At 40.2% G+C, this 20,464-nt stretch overlaps 1 protein-coding gene, 1 non-coding gene and 1 pseudogene across 16 annotated transcripts in view; all 3 read right to left on the reverse strand.

Moving 5' to 3' along the window:
• The window catches only part of RIMS2 (regulating synaptic membrane exocytosis 2), a 575,734-nt gene that overhangs the window by 370,982 nt on the left and 184,288 nt on the right, over positions 1-20,464 (reverse strand). The gene's annotated exons all lie outside the window — the stretch shown is intronic.
• Positions 13,626-13,992, reverse strand: LOC142448478 (protein C10 pseudogene; annotated as a pseudogene).
• LOC142449547 (U7 small nuclear RNA) lies at positions 14,220-14,280 on the reverse strand. Its single transcript, XR_012784696.1, has one exon. It is a non-coding gene; the product is annotated as a U7 small nuclear RNA (small nuclear RNA).

Genomic DNA, 20,464 nt, shown 5'->3' on the forward strand with positions numbered 1-20,464 from the left:
TATTTATCTTATTTATTCATGCAACAAATATTTATAGATTTCTTGGTGCAGGCACTGTTCTTTAGATGTGAAAGGCATGCAACATTCACTCTGACCTGTTCCTGGAAAGCAAGGTGAATCCTGCATGTCCTCCCTGTAACATCAGCTCCACATGTGCATTACTGTGTTGTTACACAAATCCCACGCACCTTCTACATCGGATTGCCATCACTTCATCCCCAAGGCAGGTATTTCCCTTAAGCACCACTATGCCTAGCGCGTTTACAAACAATTTCCCCAGGAGGGCGGCAGCAGTTGGTAAATGGGAGTACAGAGCATGTGCTACCTTGGGTGAGGGTGGGGTTGTATAAATACATTAGAGAGAGTGAGAGTAAGTCTGGCAGAGAGGCATTGACTCCCACAGAGGTGAACTTCTCATATCAAGACAATTGGTTCCCTGTGGCTATCATAGTGGATAGCTAGCACCTCATTGGAAAACAGCAATGCATTATAAGGATTCTCACAAAAGAAGTATTAAGAAATGTTTAGGAGTAAAGGCAATTTCATTAAAAATGTATTTAAAAATTCAATCAATATATGTAAGAGTTCAATCTAAAATCATCAAAAAGCTCAAATAAGAACAAATGATATACTATAAATTTGCCTCTTACAGTGACAAAGTATTGGCCAGGGAGAACAGAGTGAGTACTCTTGTATCATACGTAACGGTAGATGTGTTCACTGACGCCACCTTTCCAAAAATACATATATTTGTGTGTGTGTATGTGTGTATGTATATATATATATATATATATATATATATATATATATATATTCAAGAGCTCTAAGAGAAGGCTAAAAGATTATACACCAAGTTACGCCACACATTTTAGAAGGGAAAGCACCTTTCAGACTATTGTTAGAACTGTAAGTCTATTGGTAACTATACCCAACAAGCTAGTGAGCACATCGATGGTCTGGGAGCCACCAAGTGTACAGCGAGGTCCTCTTGGTGATTAGTGGTTCATTCTCTTTAACTGGTTTTTCTGTAAAGAAAATAACTACGTTTGAACACATTCAGCAGGGCCTTAGAAAAAAGGCTTGGTACTTATTTCCAGTCAACCACTGGAAAACCTAGGAAGCATGGTTTATTTCTCACACACACGGCCCAACATCAGTTGCAATCAACTCAACAACTGGCATTTTGGGTTATAAATCTTTCCTTTCAAAGATTATAAAAATATCCACCAAGAGATAGTAAATAAACAAAGAAGCCAAAAGATGACAGAATTTCTAACAAGAGGAGAGATAGGTAGTGAAAGGTGTTGGGTTTTTTTTTGGGGGGGGGGGGGAGCAACTCCAGTAAGTATAGTTTACACAACTGAAGGACGCAAGAGAGAAAGAATAGGCCAGACCTAAGTGTGCACATTGTAAATCTACTGATGAGTAGTATAATAGGGCTTCAAATTGTTCACGGAAAGACTCTATCCTCTTTTAATTCCATTTCCCCACAAACTTTCTGAAGTCTCATCATACATTTTACACTATCAAAAATTCAATAATAATCAGAAAGCATTACATTCTACACTATCTCCAGCAGTTTCCATGCTTTTTATAATATGTATGTTTAAGTTGTGCTGATTCTCAAATGTTTTCTGATATACACAAAACTGTTTGCAGTACCAGTATTTCCAGGGCCTGAACACTGTATCTGCCTATAATTGCCCCCACCGCTGCAGGACACAATGGAAACATAAACAGTGCCTACCATCTAATTAAAAAGGGAAAGCAGGGGACACAGTGAAGGCTCTACAAGTGAGTAAAGCCCCGCTATCATTATTCCCCTGTGCTTGGCGCTGGTATCCTTCTGCGTGGCATTAGCAGCTTACTGCAGCAGTGCTGTGCCAGGGCTATTCTTGCCAGGGCAGTTCCCACATCCTAGAGTTGGCAACAGAAGGAGCATCTTTCCCCTTGGACTTAAGAATCAGGCTACTGATTACCAAGTCTAGATTGTAGCTCCAGATCAACAATGCCCAGAGAAACTATCATGACATCTAGATACTCAAGTTTTATTGGAAAGGAAGCCAAGTTTCTGAGGGAAAAAGAGAGGGTGGGGTGGGGGGACATAAATTACTTCACTATTAAAGTTGCTAGTTTTAAAAAGCCCTGATGCATAGTGAGTTATGCACTGAGTTCCTAACTACAAGGTAAGCAGTTCAAATCTGCAATCTGCTCCCTGGGAGTAAAATGAGGCCTTCTGCTCCCATAAGGATTTACAGCCTCAGAAGCACACAGGTGCCTTTCCCCTCTGTTCTATAGAGTCACTATGAGTCAGAACCCACTTGACAGCAGTTAAGTGTTGAGTGTTGAGTTCTGAGTACATGCCCAAGTCTTGATACCTATGAAGAGAATCACTGGTGGCCACAGCAACATCCATGAGCTCCACCACATCTCTAATGGCTACATTCACAGAAACATAGTGCATCGAATGTTTAGAGCCTTAGGCCTCCAGAAACTCATACCTGAGCATGCAAACTGCCTCTCCAAGGCACCTCTGCTACCAAGTAAATTCTGAGAGCACCTAAATTCTTCAGAAAAGTAATACTGGCTATATAACTTAGTATATAAAAATAGTCAAAATAAAAGCCATTGGCACAACTATTACTGTGCTTCAGGAAAGCATGAGACAAAGGAAACACTGTGTACTAATTCGCCTCAATGAGTGGCTAACCACAGTTTTGTTCTTTTATGCAATTCCTCTCTGCCTTAGAGAAATAAAGGGCGGTGAGTGTGAAAAGTCATTTCTACCAAATGTGTTCCATAAATACAAATATTTCTTTCGGCTTTGACACTGGCTGTAGTAAAAGTTCTTTAGAAGCTTTAAGAACATCTATCAGGCTCAATGCTAAAGAAAAAGTGATCCCATAAAAACATAAGAGTAAAGTTTAAAGCTCTTCATCCTAACTTGTACAATACAGAACACTTCCCATAAAATACAATGTATTCTCCATATTCTCATTTTTCCAGCACATATATGAGGTTCAATGAAATACACACTAATCTTGATACTGACCGCATGGTCACAGTGATTCGGCGCTCAGTTGCCTAACTCTTTTCCATTGCTTAGCTTTCCTCTCTTTTTTCTTTTTCCCCTTCTTTCCTCCATCCCCACCTCTTTCCCACCCTCCCTTTCTTTTATCTCTCGCTTTCCTTTCTTTCCTTCCTATGAACTTTCTGTTATTGTTGTTAGGTAGCAATGAGTCCACTTCAGCTCATGGGGACCCCATATGTGTAACTGAATGAAACACTGCCTGGTCCTGCACCATCCTGAACGTCATTGCACTTTCAGTTCAAGGTTGCAGCCACCTCATCAATTCACCCCAGTGAGGGTCTTCTTTTTCACTGACTCTTTATCCAGGATGATGTCCAGCTCTGGGAACTGGCCCTTCCTGATAATATGTTCAAAGTGCATGAGACAGTCTTACCAGCCATTCTTTCAAAGGATCATCTGGATGGATGTATTTTGTAAAAGACAGATTCTGTCAGTCAATGGTATAGTCAATATTCATCACCAACACTATCATTCAAAGACATCAATTCTTCCTTATTTATTCTTCCTTATTTATTCAAAGTCTGCCTTTCACATGCAAATGAGATTGAGAAGACTATGGCCAGGTATACATACCTTCCTCCTCAAAGCGACATCTTTGCTTTTTAACACATTAGAGAGAACTTTTGCAACAAATTTGCCCAAGGAAAGACATAATTTGACTTCCTGACTCCTGCTTCTGCTGCTTCCATAGGTATTAATTGTGCATCCAAGTAAAATAAAATCTGTTTATCATATGTTGCTTATTGGTCCAATTATGAAGCTTTTTGATTCTTTAAATTGATGTCTAATTCATACTGAAGGCTATAGGTTTTGACCTTCATAAATAAGTGCTTCAAATCTCTTCGATTTTGGTAAGCAAGATGCTGTCATCCACTTATCATAAATTGTTGCTCTTCTTCCTATCATGATGCTCCATTCTTATTCATATAGTCCAGCTTCTCCAATTATTGTCTCAGCTAACAGAGGAATAGGTCTAGTGAAAGGACACAACCCCAATGCATACCTTTTCTGATTTGAAATATTGCAATATTCCAGGTTCTGTTCAAATGACCGTGTCTTGGTTTATGTTCAGGCTCTGAGTGAGCACACCTAAGCAATGTGGAATTCCCATTCTGTTCAACGCTGGTTTTTTAGTACTTAGAGAAGCACCTATAAAACTATACTTAGTACTGAATAAAGATGCATAATGAATTGATGCAATTTGAAGAGAGAGTCATTCTTCCCATACTAGTAAAAAACAGATCACTTTGAAAGAGCACAGTCTTGGGATCCAGCATCTTTGGCTGGAAACTGAAATTCAGGCCAAACTTCACCAACAGTGGTGAAGTTTCACACTCAAATGACTTTCTAAGCAGCTGATATCCCTGAAGAGATCGTAGGAGTATAGGAATTGAGGACTCTGGAAGTAAGTGTGGTATGTTTGGAAACTTCCAAAAATAGGAAAGGTGATTTGGTGAGAATTTGAATTCTTAAAAAATGCAAGTGGAAGTCAAGTCTTGTATAAATTTGAATTAGTATTCTTAAAGCAATTCCTTGTTTAATCATAGCCTGATGGGAACCGAAGACATCTGGGATTCAGCCTAAAATTTGGAAGGGAATACAATAGTCAACTAATCCTATCTTTCAATTAATTCAGAATTCTTTAATATCTTCTGCTTGAATACATTTTAAAAACTTCAAGCTATGAGTACAGTTTTTGCTTGAGTCTCCTTTGAAGGTCTAAACCTAATGAGTTTACTCTTCAGTAGCTCTCCAAAGACTTCTGCATATATTGAAATAACACACATACATGCAGAGACAAAATCCCGTTGGATCACCATTAATGTTGCATATAAGCAAATCATGTTTTGATTATAATGGCTCACAGGCCAAGCAAGTATATGGAGGGGAGAGAGGGGAGAAAGAAGAGAGAGGGGAGAGGGAGGAAGGGAGGGAGGGAGGGAGGGCAGAGGAAGAAACATATCACTGAAGTCTTCAAAATGCATTTTTGTCTACTCTCTAGTGGGGATGATAAATACTGATCAAAAGTTTAGGGAATTCATGAATAAAGCACCATTCATGGTGAAAACCTTAGAAGAACTATTTGAGAGCCAAGCAAAGAGTGAGGAAAGAGAATATATTCTGCATATGGTGACAACATATACCAAGGCAAGAGGTGACACCTATATGACACAATCAAGGGACCAGGGCAATTTGAGCGGATGTCAAGTAGCTGGAGAATAAACAAGAGCTATACCCCACAAGGCATTAAAAATTGTTGAGCATTTTTATTTCTAATCCTCAAAATCCAGGAATCGTCTGTTTTTCTTTAGCAACCCTCCTTTGAGTCAGAAACTACATCAAGCCCTGCGTGTCAGATTGAGACAGTTTAGGAATTAACAAGAAACACATCAAAATATCTCACTGCACACGGATGCAGAGAGAGCAATTAGAAAGCGAAGACTGCGCCTACATGAGAGTGATGGCAGTAAGGTGGAGAAAGGGGAACAGACTAAAAAGGTCCGTGTTGAATCAACAGGGTTTAGTGATTGACTCGCCATGGGTGGGAGGTACTATATGAAGGTCAAGAAGGAAGTTAAAATGGCTCTTGTGTTTCTCTCTTAAGTAACCGAACAGACAGTCTTAAAAGTTGCTGAGGCCGAGAATGCTAACGGAGCAGTGGGGTGCACAGGGAGCAAGGAGAAGAAGATAAATTGTAGAGTTTAAGTGTACGTTAGATGGTCAAAAAGTCACATCAAGAAAACCACTGGATATGCCACCATGTCATTCAAACGCGAATTCTCAGCTGAGACACACATTTGGGAACATCAGCATATTAGTAATGGTTTTCCAGAGGGTGGATGAGATATTTAAAAAGCAAAAGCTTCAAAATGGGAGTAAGTGGAGAAGACGTCTAAGTCAGAACATCAGAAGACAAAGTTCCTTCTAAAGTGATGAAGTAAAGGAAAAGTCGGCAAGAGTTAGAGGAGCAGCAGCCGCAGAGGCAGGAGAACGTGGTGGACCTGAAGCCAAGAAAAGACAGTGTTACAGAAAGAATAGCATGGCCAACCTGGTCTTGGATACTGTCATCTGGAATGTGATGAATTGCTTGTGACTGGCTATTTCAAAACAATGCTGAAAATAGCTCTTTTGGCCAGAAATCTCTCACTCGGTAGGGCCCATAGCAAGCACTTGATGATGAACTTGGCAGACATCTAAGCCTCCCTCTTCATGCTCCCGTGTCCTGATGAAAGGTAAGTGAACAAAATCTTCAGTCTTTGTTCAGCCCAAACAGAAAACCTTATGCAAATAAACTCATGCAAATTTATAAATACTATCATCTAATCCTGCCCATTAAAAAGGGGCAGGGGAGGAGGAATGAGGAAAAACTAGACCTGGCTTGGATCAGACCTGGCCTGATCCCACTTACTCCCCATGACATGTGAAAGTACAAAGTACAAACTTGATCGTAGAAACTAGAGGAAAGCATAAAGTACAGAAGGACTGGTCTATCGACTTTGTATCCACTCCGCCCTCTTCCTAAATTAGCTACTGTATTTGGGTTGGAGCCTACCTCAGAAGCCCTTTGGTTCCCATGATCATGGCATGGTCAATGAATACCATTCACTTTATGTGTGAATCAAACCTTGTGAATCAAGTGATATGTCTCTCCCTCCTGCCTATCATTAAAGTACTTCCCTTTCAGATATGGTTTAGCTTTTCCTGCACCTCTTGACAGTAAATATCTATGAAGCTTTCTATAGTTTCTATGTACACTTCATTTCACATTCTCTCAATGTGTACCTCTCAAGTTGCTATCCGTAACACTCCATTGGAATTTCTTTCGCCAATGCCCGCAATTACTTCCATGTGACCAATTCAATAGAGCCGATAAGCAAGTCTCTATTCTTAATTTAGCATAACTTGCCTGTAGCATTACACAGATGCTATGCTGTCCATGGCTCTTGAGTGCTTTTTTGATCCTTTTCATTTACGAAATTCTGATTTTCCTGTTCTCTGTAATATTTTTCTCCCCTCTGCAATGTTTGGCTGCTCTTAGATCTCGAATGTCGAGACTTGCCACGCCTGTGCTATGGACCTCCTCTTATCCGCATGCTCCTTTTATCCGCATGCTCTCCCCTTGGTAACTGGAGTTACGTGGTGTACGTAATGTCATACATGCCCCCTGCTCTCTCCCTCACATTCAGATGCAAACAAATGTCGGCCAACTTGCCATCGCAAATGGAAATCAAAGGGCATCCCAAACATAATATGGCCAAACAGAATTCTTGATTTCTTCACCCATACCTCTCCCCCCCTCACCTTTTCTAATATTAAAACAATATCATGCTTATCTAGGAGTTAGCCTTAATTTCTCACTTCTTTCACGCCTATCCCATACACCCACACTATCAGTAGATTCTGCCCATGCAACCTTCAAACGGGAGCCTACTTTCATCAGTGTTTTCCTACTCACTACTACAGGTCTGGTTGCAGCTAACAACAGCTCTCTCCTGGCTATCGACCTTTCTTTCCATACCCTCCCCTAACTACTCACTGTAGCAATTTGTGCCACACTACTTAATAACTCATTCTTCACATACTAGAACTATCACACAAAAACATAAATCAAATAATGTTCCTCCCATGCGAAACCATCTGATAGCGTCCTATAACATTTGGATTAGCATCCACATGCTCAATTTATAAACACATAAGTGAGAAGCACTATTTTTCCCATGGCATCTTCTGTCCACTGGTTGAGCTGGCGCCTCTGTCTTCAGACCCACAGCTTGGTACTCTTACCTTAGACCAAGTCAAGCAGCCACGCCCTAGGGTTGCTCAGGTTGCAAATGGAAGGTCATTTTATAGTCTGTAATTACCCTCCGAATTTTAAAAGGGAAAGGTGGTGTGAAAATACAAACAATAAGATCAATATAAAGTTCTCTCCTCAAATCATTACTTTTGGAGAAAAATATACAGGACATTGCGCTAACACTGCTCCAAGATAAGTTGGATCTAATTCTTAGCAGCCAAAGGTGGCTAAAATAGAATTCTTACCATTTTCCAAATAGCAATTTTAAATAACACCTCAAAACATTCAACTATGTCGAGTAAGTTACAAAAGCAAATAAAAAATAGTTACTTTGCTTTATAACAATTCTGATTCCCTATACGCTGCAATTTTATAGTTTGGGTTATATGACTGATAACTTAAACTTTCTAAGAGATATAGTTTCAAATGTTGCCAATCCAGCTCTACTAAATCCTTATAGAGTGAAAAGTAACACTAAAATAACTAAAGAGATTAAATTAATGTAAAGTTTAATGGAATTACATTACTGAGGAAAAGTTAAAAACAAACTCAAAAATGTTCAGGTAAAATATAATGAAAGAAAGAAGAATTAACAGAAGAAAAAAAGGTAGGGGATTAAATTTGTATGGGAAGAGGTCAAACTAAATTTTAATTTTCCAGTTTAAGCACTGTGTCATGGAGTAAGCACTATGAAAACCGATCCTTCAGATCAACCCTGGAAGACCTCCTTTCCATTCAAAGAGTTTAAAATCTCTCCTCAAAGCATGCAGTTATGTCAAATAATGTATAGATGCTACTTTCAAAAATGTATTACAGAAATGAAAAACAACTGATTACAAGTAACAAGTTAATCCTCTAAATAGTGTAACTATATTGTCTTGTTTGAAAAACAAAAAATTAGGATTCTTACTAAACAAAGAATCCAGAAGATATACCATTCTTAACAAATTTCACCCCACCCAAAACTTAAAACAACAGCAATTTAACACTGATTTAACTATTTTGTAAGGAATGATACTAATTCATTCTTTAAGATTCTTAAAGATTAACAGGATCAATCACACAAAGTTAGCACAAAAACATTTAAGAATAATACTTCCAGAGACAGTGAATTATTCAATGTGGCACTTCCAGCCACATCTCTAACTCCCACCAAACAACCTTTCCCTGAGTGGGTCTGGGAAGGAGGTGAAGGATTCATTCACCTGTAACTGTGAACAGAATTCCTTGGAGTGCCATCCTGCTGGGCATAAAATGAGCCTGAAAAGCAGGAGGGGGCATCTCATAACTACAAGAGCCAAGAGTGGAGCTCGAGGACCCAAGATCCATGCACAGTGAGCATCCCGGGTCTAAACACGAGCTACAACGTGAGAGGAGCGGCAAAAGTCCCAGGAGCCAGGGGACAAGCACAGATGAGTGTTTTGGTGCAGGAGACTGGCTTCTGGAGTGGGGTGCCTCTAGGCACTTCATCGGGAACGTTGGGCTTGCTGACCCACAGAAGTGGAGCTGAGTGTCTTCAGACTGAGGCTTACTGGAGTGGGCTGCCACTGGGCACTTAATTCAGGAAACTGGGTTTTCTGATCTACTAAGTTTGAACTGAATGCCTTCAGGTTGAGCTTTACGGCAGAGTGGTATGTCCCCTGGGCATTTCTTGGAATACCTGAACTTTGTAACATATGCTGGTAAACAGCTACACTGAGCATTCCTTACTGGCATTATAAGTTGTTAACTTCCTTACTAAACACTTTAATCATGACTTTTGTCAGTAAGTTCTGTATAGTCATTGCAATAGATATTAGAAAAGTAGATAATATTAAGACAATACATACACACTATTACCATTATTAAGTAATGCACACACATGTCCATACACACATATAAAAATGATTCCATAATATAAAATTTTTTAATGAATAACCAAAATTTAGAAATAGCATATTAATAGAAAAAGACATTTAAAAACATCTAAGCCTTGAGCCAAATCTCTGAGAGGCTACTGCATCTTTGCTGATTAGTCTACAATCAAAAGATGCTGGGATTATTTATAAAACCAAAACTCTGTCCCAACCCCTACCTACTGGATATATTCTTACTTATTCCTCCAAGAAAATAGGATCAAGATTTTTTGCACTTGGTTACCACAGAATCAAAGAAAATCATTCATGTACAGGAACTCAAGGATATAACTGAAACCAATTGAAAAAGAGGCAAGCAGAGTTCAACATACTCATAGCTTAGACTACTTGACATAATCCTGAACACATGTTAATAAATACTTTATTACAATGGTTGCTCCCAAAATGTTCACCTGTAATCTAGTGGTTCTCAAAAGCAACTACTTCCAAATTGAACAATTTAACCAAGTCCCAAAAAGAAACAGGTAGCAGTTTCCCTAGACTTTGAATAAGAAAGACAAAACAAAGGGGCAGTGAACTAAAAGGCAAAATTTCTACAAGGCAAAGGAAAATCACTCTGATTAAATGTCTCTAGCGACATATAGGAATGGCCATTGAAACTAACTCAAAGAAACTGGATCTTCAGCCTGTTGGGAAAGTGTTCTATCAAAACATGTTAATCTGTTTCCAGCATTTTAAAAGGAAAAATAAGTAAGACACCCCAGAATAAATACAGCTAGCAGGGTTTCTAAAACTAGACTACAAGAACACTCAAATGTTCAAGGATAAGTAGGTAATCTAAACAACCCTACATTTATTTAATATATCATTAATAATAATAATAGTCAAAGACAGCTCCAAGTCCAAATGGCGTCTGAGGCAAGTTGTACAAAACATTTGAAGGAGTACTAAGAATAGTTTTACACAAATTCTTACAGAAAACTGAAAATAGGTGATGATCACGTTTTAAATCATCTTGTAAGATTGGCATTTCCCTGATCCCCAAATCAGCATGTTATAAGGAAAGAAAACTACACACCAAAATCCCTCATGACTATCAACGTGAAATTCCTTAACCAAAGTTAGAACCTCAGACCTAGAAGCATATAAATAGAAAAATACCATCTGGAGGGGTGAGCCAGGAGTGCAAGGTTAATACAACATCAGAAAATAGACAATGTACTTCCCCATATAAATAAACTAGAGGAAAAAATCCATATTCTCACCTCACTAGGTACATAGGGAGGGCAGGAAAACCTGATAAAATTCCATAGTCATTCCTGATAAACATCCTCAGCCAAGTAGCACTGGACGAGAATCTTGGACCTGAAAGGCTATCTATGAAACCCCACAGCTGGCACATTTAATTATGAGAGATTCAAGCCATTCACCTTGAGACTGAGAGCAAGGCAAAGATGGCACTCTCACCACTTTTATTTGGCATTTTATGTCTTTTATTCAATCATCTCTAGAGAATTCCAAGGACTCTTAGGAAAAAAGGAAAACAGCTATTATAACGAGTCCAATTAGCTAAATGGAGGGTGGACAAAGCCATTATGAACAATAGAGCACCTTGAAGAACACATACCCTTTGGCACATTAATCCCACATGCAGAGTCAGACCACAGAGCAGGTATCAAAGGTCCATGAAGAGGTATGCGCCAGGATGGCTACTACCCTGCTGTTTGTAGTAATAAGAACATTGGATGCATCTCTAGGGGAGTGTCAGAATGTGGTACACATATGTTACCCCTGCCACTGTGTCACTGCTGGCTCATAGCCACCATAGAGGAGTTCCCCAGACCTCAGTCTCTTAAACTATGATCACGATACCTTAAGAAGTCACATAACTGGGTGTTGAGGTCACGAAAAGTTTGATCACAGTAAAAGGTTTCTGAATGTGCAACAACTAAAATCTACTTCAAAATCAAGCCTACTGAATACGAGGTGCTTCTGGCAGAGCTTGCCCATGTTATAACTTTGTCAGGCTGAAAGGCGTCACAGTGGAAAAGGGTTAAGAAGCTCTGTAGCAGACTATAAACCTTTACAGGAGCAGACAGCCTCATCTTTGCCTCACAGAGCAGCTGCTGGATTTAAACTGCTGACCTTCCAGTGGCAACAGAATACTCACACCGCTATGCCACCAGGACTCCTTAGATTTACGTTAGGGAGTATGTATTAATTTCCTGGCCCAGAAAATAAATGATGCATTTGAATTATGGCGTTGGCGCAGAACACTGAAAGTACCATGGACTGCCAAAAAACATTCAAATTGGTCTTGGAGGAAGTACAACCAAAATGCTCCTTAGAAATGCGCATAGCGTACCTCTCACACACATTGCACATGTTATCAGGAAGGACTGGCCCCTGCGCAAGGACATTATTTTTGGTAAAGCATAGGGTCAGTGAATAAAAAAAGGAACACATTTAACAAGCTGGACTGACATGAGCTCAGCTGGAGCAACAATGAGCTCCAGTGTAACCACTGTGAAACAGTGATGGACTAGGCAGTGTTTTGTACAAAGGGGTGCTCCATGCCACCGAATAACATTGGTTTTCTCTTTTCATAAAAAATATCATGAACTTAGTGGTTGAAGATACCACCAGTTCATTATCTTTCAGTTCAATAGGTCAGAAATCTGACATCAATTTCTTCAGAATAAAATTAAGGTACTGACGGAGTTCCCTAGGGAAGGCTCTAGGGAGAACCCCTTTCATGCTCATTCAGGTCACTAGCAGAACTCAATCCCTTGTGACACAGAACAGAGGCACCATGTTCTTGCTGGTTATAAACTGAAAGTGGTCCTCAGCATCTAGAAGTCCCTGTATTCTTTGATTGACAGCCCCCTCCCCTTCTTCAACAGTAAAACTCAACAGTAGCTGGTTAAGTCCGACTTAGGCTTGAAAAGTTTTCAACTTTCCAGGACTTGTGTGGATTGTGCTGGAAAAGAAACCCAGTAGACTCACCCCATCTCGTGACCTGTGACCATAATTACCTTTGCAAAGTCTCCCTTGCTCTGTAAGGCACCTTATCCGCAGACTCCACAGATTAAGATGCTGAGTATCTCTGGGGCCATCATTCTTCCTGGAGCAATGAGCTAATATCCCTACATGAATAAATCTTTTGAAACATGAGATCTAAAACATCATATCATTTCTGTACAGGCAGTGCCTATACATTACAAACAAGATCCTAAGTGTCATCTTAAAAACACTGAATGTAAGTTGGAACAGGTGCATACAGCTCTTATTTAGTCTAACTTTATGATTTCAAATATTTACAGCTGGCCTTCGGGTCTTAGCTCAGTGTCATGCAATGTCACCCCTAACCCTTGATTTAAAATTGGTACACTTCCCCTTAATAATCCTCTCTTCTTCGCTACATTATTTTCCACATGGCACGTGGTACCACAAGCTCTGAGGAGCAGAATTCCGGACTGTGCCCACTCACACTAAGTGAATGGCACCCCGCGGTGTTTATGAGGAACAGTCCGGCCTATGGGGAAAAACTCACCTTGTTTGAGTAGATTCCAGCTCACAGCTACCACACAGGATAGGGTAGATTTCTGTAACTCCTGTGGGTTTCAGAAACTGTAACTCTTTATGGGAGTAGAAAGCTTCCTCTTTCCTCTTACGAGTGGCTGGTGGTTTCAAACTACTGACCTTGTGGTTAGAGGCCCAAGATGTATTGATTATGTCATCCATAAACACCAAACTGACTGCAATTGAGTTTATTACAACTTATAGCCTGGACCGTGGAATTCAAAGTCTGATATTGCTATCCAATATACTAGTTATTTCTTATTTCTTTGTCTCTCTTAGCCAATTAAAAAGTTTTTTGGTTTTATTTGGGGGGGGGGGGGAGTTGTGGAGTCACAGGCCCGTGGGGCAGCAACATCATGGGTGGCAGGAACAGGGCCCTCAGCTTGCCCGACAGGCTGGCAATCTCAGGGTCCGGGGCTTCGTAGGTCTTGACCAGGCGGGCAAGCTTCAGGACACCTTCCCCATCGCAGCTGAAGCCATAGGCTTCGATGACCTCCTGCTGGATCTGCGTGGCCACAGGCAGGACGAACTGCAGCATCTTGCCCATGTCGTTGCACGCGTTGTCCCGTGCTTCGTCCATGCGCACGGTGTTCTCGGGAGACCTCGGCCGGCACCACCTTGGCCTGCTCGGCGCTTAGTGCCGCAGGCTGGGCCGAAGCGGACGCCATATAGGCTAGAGAAGGGGCACGCGCAGTGAAGCGGGCCTGACGCCAGGAGGGGTGGGGTGGGGGGGGAGGGGGGGCCCGCAGGGGAAGTAGCATCAGCAGCAACCGGAAGCCAGGTCGTAACGGGGGCTGCATCCCCCGAGAAACAGGCATGAAGCCTCGGGAGCGATGTACATGGAATTAAAATCTCTCAACTAGCCTATTGTTAAATAACTGTCTTACTGGTGTGTGGGGGTTTTCCGGGAAAACCAGAAAACCTGCTAGACAAATTCTAAAAGAGCTGGAACACTTATTTAAAAGTTTTATCTGTCCATCTTTGTCTATTTTTTTATTCACTGCTATCCCTCCACATCCAGGACCTTGGGACACAGTCACCATTCAATATATATATATATACTTTTAACAAATGTATGCATAGCTAGGACAACTTATGAATGGTGCACCTGATTCAAGCCATGGTAATTTTCTATTGTCTCCGATACACATGAAAGAAAATGACAAGGAATAAGGAAGGTCAAAGAATAGTTGGTGTCGGGGAAAAAATACTGGAAGTACCATGGGCTGCCAGGAGAATGAACAGCTCTGTCTTGGAAGACGTGCAGCCAGAGTGCTCCTTAGAGGTGAGGATGGTGTGACTCCCATCTCGAGTAGCGGGACATGTTATCAGGAGGGATCAGTCTCTGGAAGAGGATATCACTCTTGGTCAAGTAAAGAGGAAGACCCTCAATGAGAGGAACTGACGCAGTAGGTGCAGCAATGGGCAGAAATATAACGATGGTTTTGTTGGACGATGACGGACTGACCAGGGTTTCATTCCATTGTTGAGAGTTAATACGAGTCAGAAATAACTAGACAGCACCTAACAGCAAAACCAAAAGCCAAACTCACCTTCATTGAGTTGATGCCAACTCAACGACCCTACACCACAGAGTGGGACTGCCCCTGACAGTTTTTGACACTAACTCTTTATGAGAGTAGAAAGCTCCATCTTTCTCCCACTGAGTGGCTGGTGGTTTTGAACGCTGGCCTTTCGGTTAGTAGCCCAATGAGTAACCACTATACCACCAGCGTGCCTGAACAACAACAAGGATATTAACTGCCTTAAACTGCTTCTCACTGAGATAAGAATATTGTAGTTAACAAATGCTAGCTTCTCTTAGAGAGCTAAGGAACTAAATTTTAAGGACGAGAAGGGGGATATCAAGAGTGATCATATCTGCATTTAAAGATCAAAACTCTGGAACCAAAGCAGAATGTAGTCAGAGCAAATGGCTGAAAAGAGTTCTAGCCTTGGAAACACTACATAGCAGTTCTACTCTGTCCCACATACAGGATTGCTATGAGTCAGAACTACTTGATGGCAGTGGGATTTTCTGGTTGCTGTTTTGGTCATCTTTGCCTAAGCCGGTGGTGATGCCTTTCTCAAATAGAGAAGCCCATGGGTTCAAATCTCCTGCTTTTCAGTGAGTAGCAAAGTACTTACCTATTACACCACCACTAGGGTTCCACTGCAAGTGTGGATATGACAGCGATGAACGGACAAAGTAAACATTTTAAATATACATGTATTAAGCTTAAGAAATTCTGTGTATTACTTTTAAGAGTCAGAGACAATTATACCTAGGTATCTAAATTTAGGCAACAGAATAATTGCCAAAAAATGGCGGTACTCTCCTGGAGGGCGTGGGGGGTGGTACTGATGCTGGGATGACCCAAGGAGGCGGCAAAAGCAGACACATATCCTTCTTCCTGCACGACAAGCCACAGCACAGATGTTTTAAATTGCCAGGAGGGTGTACTGTAAAAATAAATGTTTTCCCTGTAAAGGGTACAGAAAGCTAAATAAATTTAGAAGCCTATGGTTGGGCCCCACTTACTATGAAAAAGTAACATGGGAAATGAATGCCTGCTTGGATTTTGAACACTGTGTGAAGTGTTTGTGCAACAAAGGTAAGCTTGTACAGCCTGCCGTTTCAAATATAAGTAACCTTGGGGAATAACTACCATCTTCGACTGTGAAAGAAGTCCTGTTTCCCACTGTCTCAAGTGCTACGTTCATCCATGTATTAGTCTAGAAACAGCTCTGAAGCTAATCCACATGGAATCAATCAGTGTAATAGCTTTGCTTTCAGAACACACCTTCGCCATCTGCTGACAAAAATGATAAATGCAGGTTTATTCTTAATCATTTAGAAACTAAAATGAACGTTGATCATCATGCTTATTTGTGCCATTTCCAGCAATATTTTACAGGGAAGGGATCTTTCATGTTTCCTAATTACTCAATTGCTCTTTCTCTTCCTATTTTCTATCCTTGCACTCATACCGTGTGACTTGAAGTATTACAGTAAAAACAGCAACTTCCCAACCCCTCTCACCATTCGCACTCCTTCATTATTCATTCCCTGGATCCAATATACTACAACACTGTTAGCTAAATAACCTTAAGTTTAAATTTCTAAAGTTCATGTGGCAAAGTGGCCTGTTTTCAACTACAAATAGTGTGGACTGTGATGAAAATGGGCTTGGGGAAACTAGGTAGGTATATGCTTTGGACAAACTGAACAAAGGAACAGAACATCTGTAAATATAGACTAACAAAAATCAAATATAGGGACACTATGGTCCCGCCAGGCAGTGGGAACAAAGATTGATTAATCTATACTGTTGAGACAAAGGGATTAGCCATGGGGGGAAGGCGTAACATCCGAGGCGTACCTTGCAGACACTAATTTCAGATATGATCTTACAATGTAAAAATTAAAATAATAACCATTATAGAAGAAAATCATGGAGAAAATTTTCAAACCTTGGAGAGGAGAGAGCCTTTTAAAAATAACCACAATTTTAAACAAAAATTAAAACTATTTTAAACAAAAATTAATATATAGACATTTCTCCAAATTAGATGCACTGAGAACCATGAGACCCGAACTCTATGGGCCTGTCATGTTTTTCTGGGCCTTCCAAGTTTTCTGTCTCTGCAGGGAGTAGGCCTACCATGTTCTCTAACTTGTTTTCAGGGGAAATATCTTTGTGTTTTCCTTTTCTGAGAGTTCTAGCCTTACAAAGGACCCAGCGTTTGCTGGTTTTAATGTATCTAAATGGCCAATAAGCCCATGGAAAGATGATCCACATCATTAGACAATCCAGAACACAAAACTCACTGCAGTGGCTCCATTCCAAAGAACGGTCAGATTCCAAGCAAACCATCAGAGGAGAACTGCCCATAAAGTTTCCAAAGTTGTCATCTTTATGGAAACAAATTGCCACATCTTTCTCCACAAATTGCTGGTGGATTAGAACTGACAGCGTTTTGGTCATCAGTGTGCACTTACTCAGTCTGCTACTAGGGTTCTTTTGCTAAGCATTTTGCTAAGCACAAAACTTCAAGGAAGTCAATTCCAGCTCATAGCAACTCTGTAGGATGGAACACAACTGCTCCATAGAGTTCCCAAGTCTCCAAATCTTTATGAAGCACACAGCTTCATTATTTTTCCTCGGAGCCACTGGTGAGCCCAAACTTCACATCTTTCCATCAGCAGTGCAATGCTTAATCCCTGTACCACTATTCAAAAACTTGTACATGAATGTTCACAGCCGCATTATTCTTAATAACTCAAAATTGAAAATGACTTAAGTGTCCATTGATTTATGAATGAATTTTAAAAACTGTTATATGCATAAAAAGAGACATCACTTAGTCATATGTACTAATTCAGGCAACAATATGAACGAATTCTGGAACGATAAGCAAGCAGACACAAAAGGTCATATATGGTATGATTCCATTTCTGTGGAATAGCCATAGACAGAGAAAGAGAAGTACTGGTTGCCAGGGCCTGGGTGGAGGAGTAACGAGGAGTCCCTGGTAAAGACTGCTGGTTTTTCTGAAGATGTTGAAAAGCCTCTGGAATTAGATCACTCCCTGCCACCGAGTCAATCCTGACTCCTAGCTACCCTATGGGCAGAGCAGCACTGCCCCTGTGGGTTGCAAATCTTTTTTTTTAATTGTTTAAAAGTCATTTTATTGGGAGCACTTACAGCTCTTATCACAACCCAGACATATTTCCACTGTGTCAAGCATATTTGTACATTTGTTGCCATCATCACCTTCAAAGCACTGAATTTTGTCAAAAACCACTGAACTTGGAAGAGGAACATGAGCATCAAATGACATTGCTGCCCAGCCACGACCTCACTTTCAGCCAAGCAAGACAAGACCTTGAGTAGAAGCTGCCTACTGGGACAGAATAAATTAGTGTTGGTAATTACATCACTAAGTTTGTAGTAATTTGTTACAGAGCAATAGGTCTAATTTCTATAGTATAAATTTAAATAATAGTAAGCCAATATTAAAGTACGCCAAAGATGGGAACGAAACAAAATGAAAAGAAATACAATGTTTCCTGATCACATGTTTGATTCAATTTTGATAAGGAAATTAAAACTATAATACAGCAATATTCTTCACCAGACATATAGAGATCAAAAGTCTTACATCATTGCTTCACTAATTAGAAAATAATGCTCATAATTCTTCGTCAAAGTATAAATCAGTACAACATTTATAGCAAGTAATTTAGTAATGCCTATGCAAATTAAAACTGCATACACTCATTGATCAAGTGATTCCAAATCTGGGAAGTTTAGTTTATCTCAGATTTACTCTTATGCAAAATTTTACATCTGTCTGTGGCAACTATGCATGTGAACCTCACCAGACGGAGTGCAAAGAAATCAAATCAACATCTGGTGGAAGGAGATGAGAGAGAAGCTCAATGTTGTTGGCTGAAACAAGGTAAGAAGCCAACTGTAAAACAGACTATCAGTTGCTCAAAAGCAAGTTCAGATTGAAACTGAAAATCTTAAAATAAGCTCATAAGAGCCTAAATATGACCTTGAATATATGCCACCTGAATCTAGAGACCACTTCAAGAACAGATTTGAAACTTTGAACATTAATGAATAAAGACTACACACGTGGTAGATGACATCAAGAATATCATACAGGAAAAAACTAACTCAAACCAAAGTCACTGACATCGAGTAGGTTCTGACTCATAGAAACCCTATAGGACAGGACACAACCTTCCCTGCAGGCTCCCAGGACTGTAACTCTCTATGGGAGTAGAGAGCCTTGTCTTTCCCCCACGAAGTTACTAGTGGTTTTCCAACTACGGCCCTACGCCTAAACACTGGACTATCAGAAAATGAACAAATCTGCCTTGGAAGAAGTACACTCGGATGGCTCCTTGAAGAAAGGCTGCAAACTTGTCTCGATTACTGGGACATGTCATCAAGAAGGACCAAGCTCTAGAAAGAACGTTGTGTTTGGTACAGTAGAGGGTCAGGGGGAAATGGAAAACGTTCAAATTATCTTCAGTTGCTGTGTCAAAATGGACAAGTAAAAGCGATAAGCCAGAAGATCCCAAACTTCTCTGGTCTACTGCCCCCTTTTCAGAAAAAAAAAATATATATAGTCCAGGCCCCGCTTGGGAATGAAAAGCTTTTATACGTACAGCCCATACCCAAGATAAAGTGAAGGCATTCGCTTTTGCAACTCCCCTGGGTTGTTCTAACTGACCCCCGGCCCCACGGGGTGGTATTACTCACTCTGGGAAACACTGTGCTACACTGAGAAACAGAGACAAGATACCAGAATAAAGTTCAATTATTTGAGTTCATAACTCCCTTTGTTCAACTAGTTATTCCTCTTTCTTGTTTGGAGTTCTACCAGACACTTCAGTATTGTTATAATACACTCCTATTTTTACTTGGTTATTTTACTTATCCATACATTCATCCAGTCTTTTATCAAATATTCATTGAGCACTGTTATGTATAAATGTTACCATAATGCTGGAAGCTATATTGTGTCATTTCAAATCCCAGCAAGGTCACCATGGGAACGGTTTCAATTGTGGTAGCAATTGTACAATACTGTCTGATGTGCTGGGACTATGGAAAGATATAATATAGGTATTAATTTCCAATTAATAATTTTAAAAGAGTTTTAAGGATGATGATAAGTAGAAAAGTCTAGCAATCTTCACCCAAAACTCAGTTAATGAACACCCTGTGAATCACAATGAAATAGGTTTAATCACGTTCTGGTAGACAAGCCTCCTCAGGTTGGAGAGAACTCAAAATACGAAAAACACATCAGCTGCAACAAGGGATTCCTATGTACCAATGATAATGAAAATGGTGTGGGACTAGAAAACATTTCATTTTTTATAAGGCCATCGACGTATGGCAACTTATAACCACCATGCATTGATGGCTGCTCAGATGTCCAGGAATCCACTGAGGAAGAAAACAGCCATCATTCTTGCAACAGATTTTATTTGCTCAGTACTTCACTGGCTTTTGTAGAGAAAAATCTCAGTTGTTACTGATAAGCGTTGATTTCAATAACTGCTATTTACGGTAAATCTTAAAATCCATTCATTTAACTGCCTGATTAAAGATT

Source organism: Tenrec ecaudatus, chromosome 5, assembly GCF_050624435.1.
Source record: "Tenrec ecaudatus isolate mTenEca1 chromosome 5, mTenEca1.hap1, whole genome shotgun sequence".
In the NCBI taxonomy this organism is placed as follows: domain Eukaryota; kingdom Metazoa; phylum Chordata; class Mammalia; order Afrosoricida; family Tenrecidae; genus Tenrec; species Tenrec ecaudatus.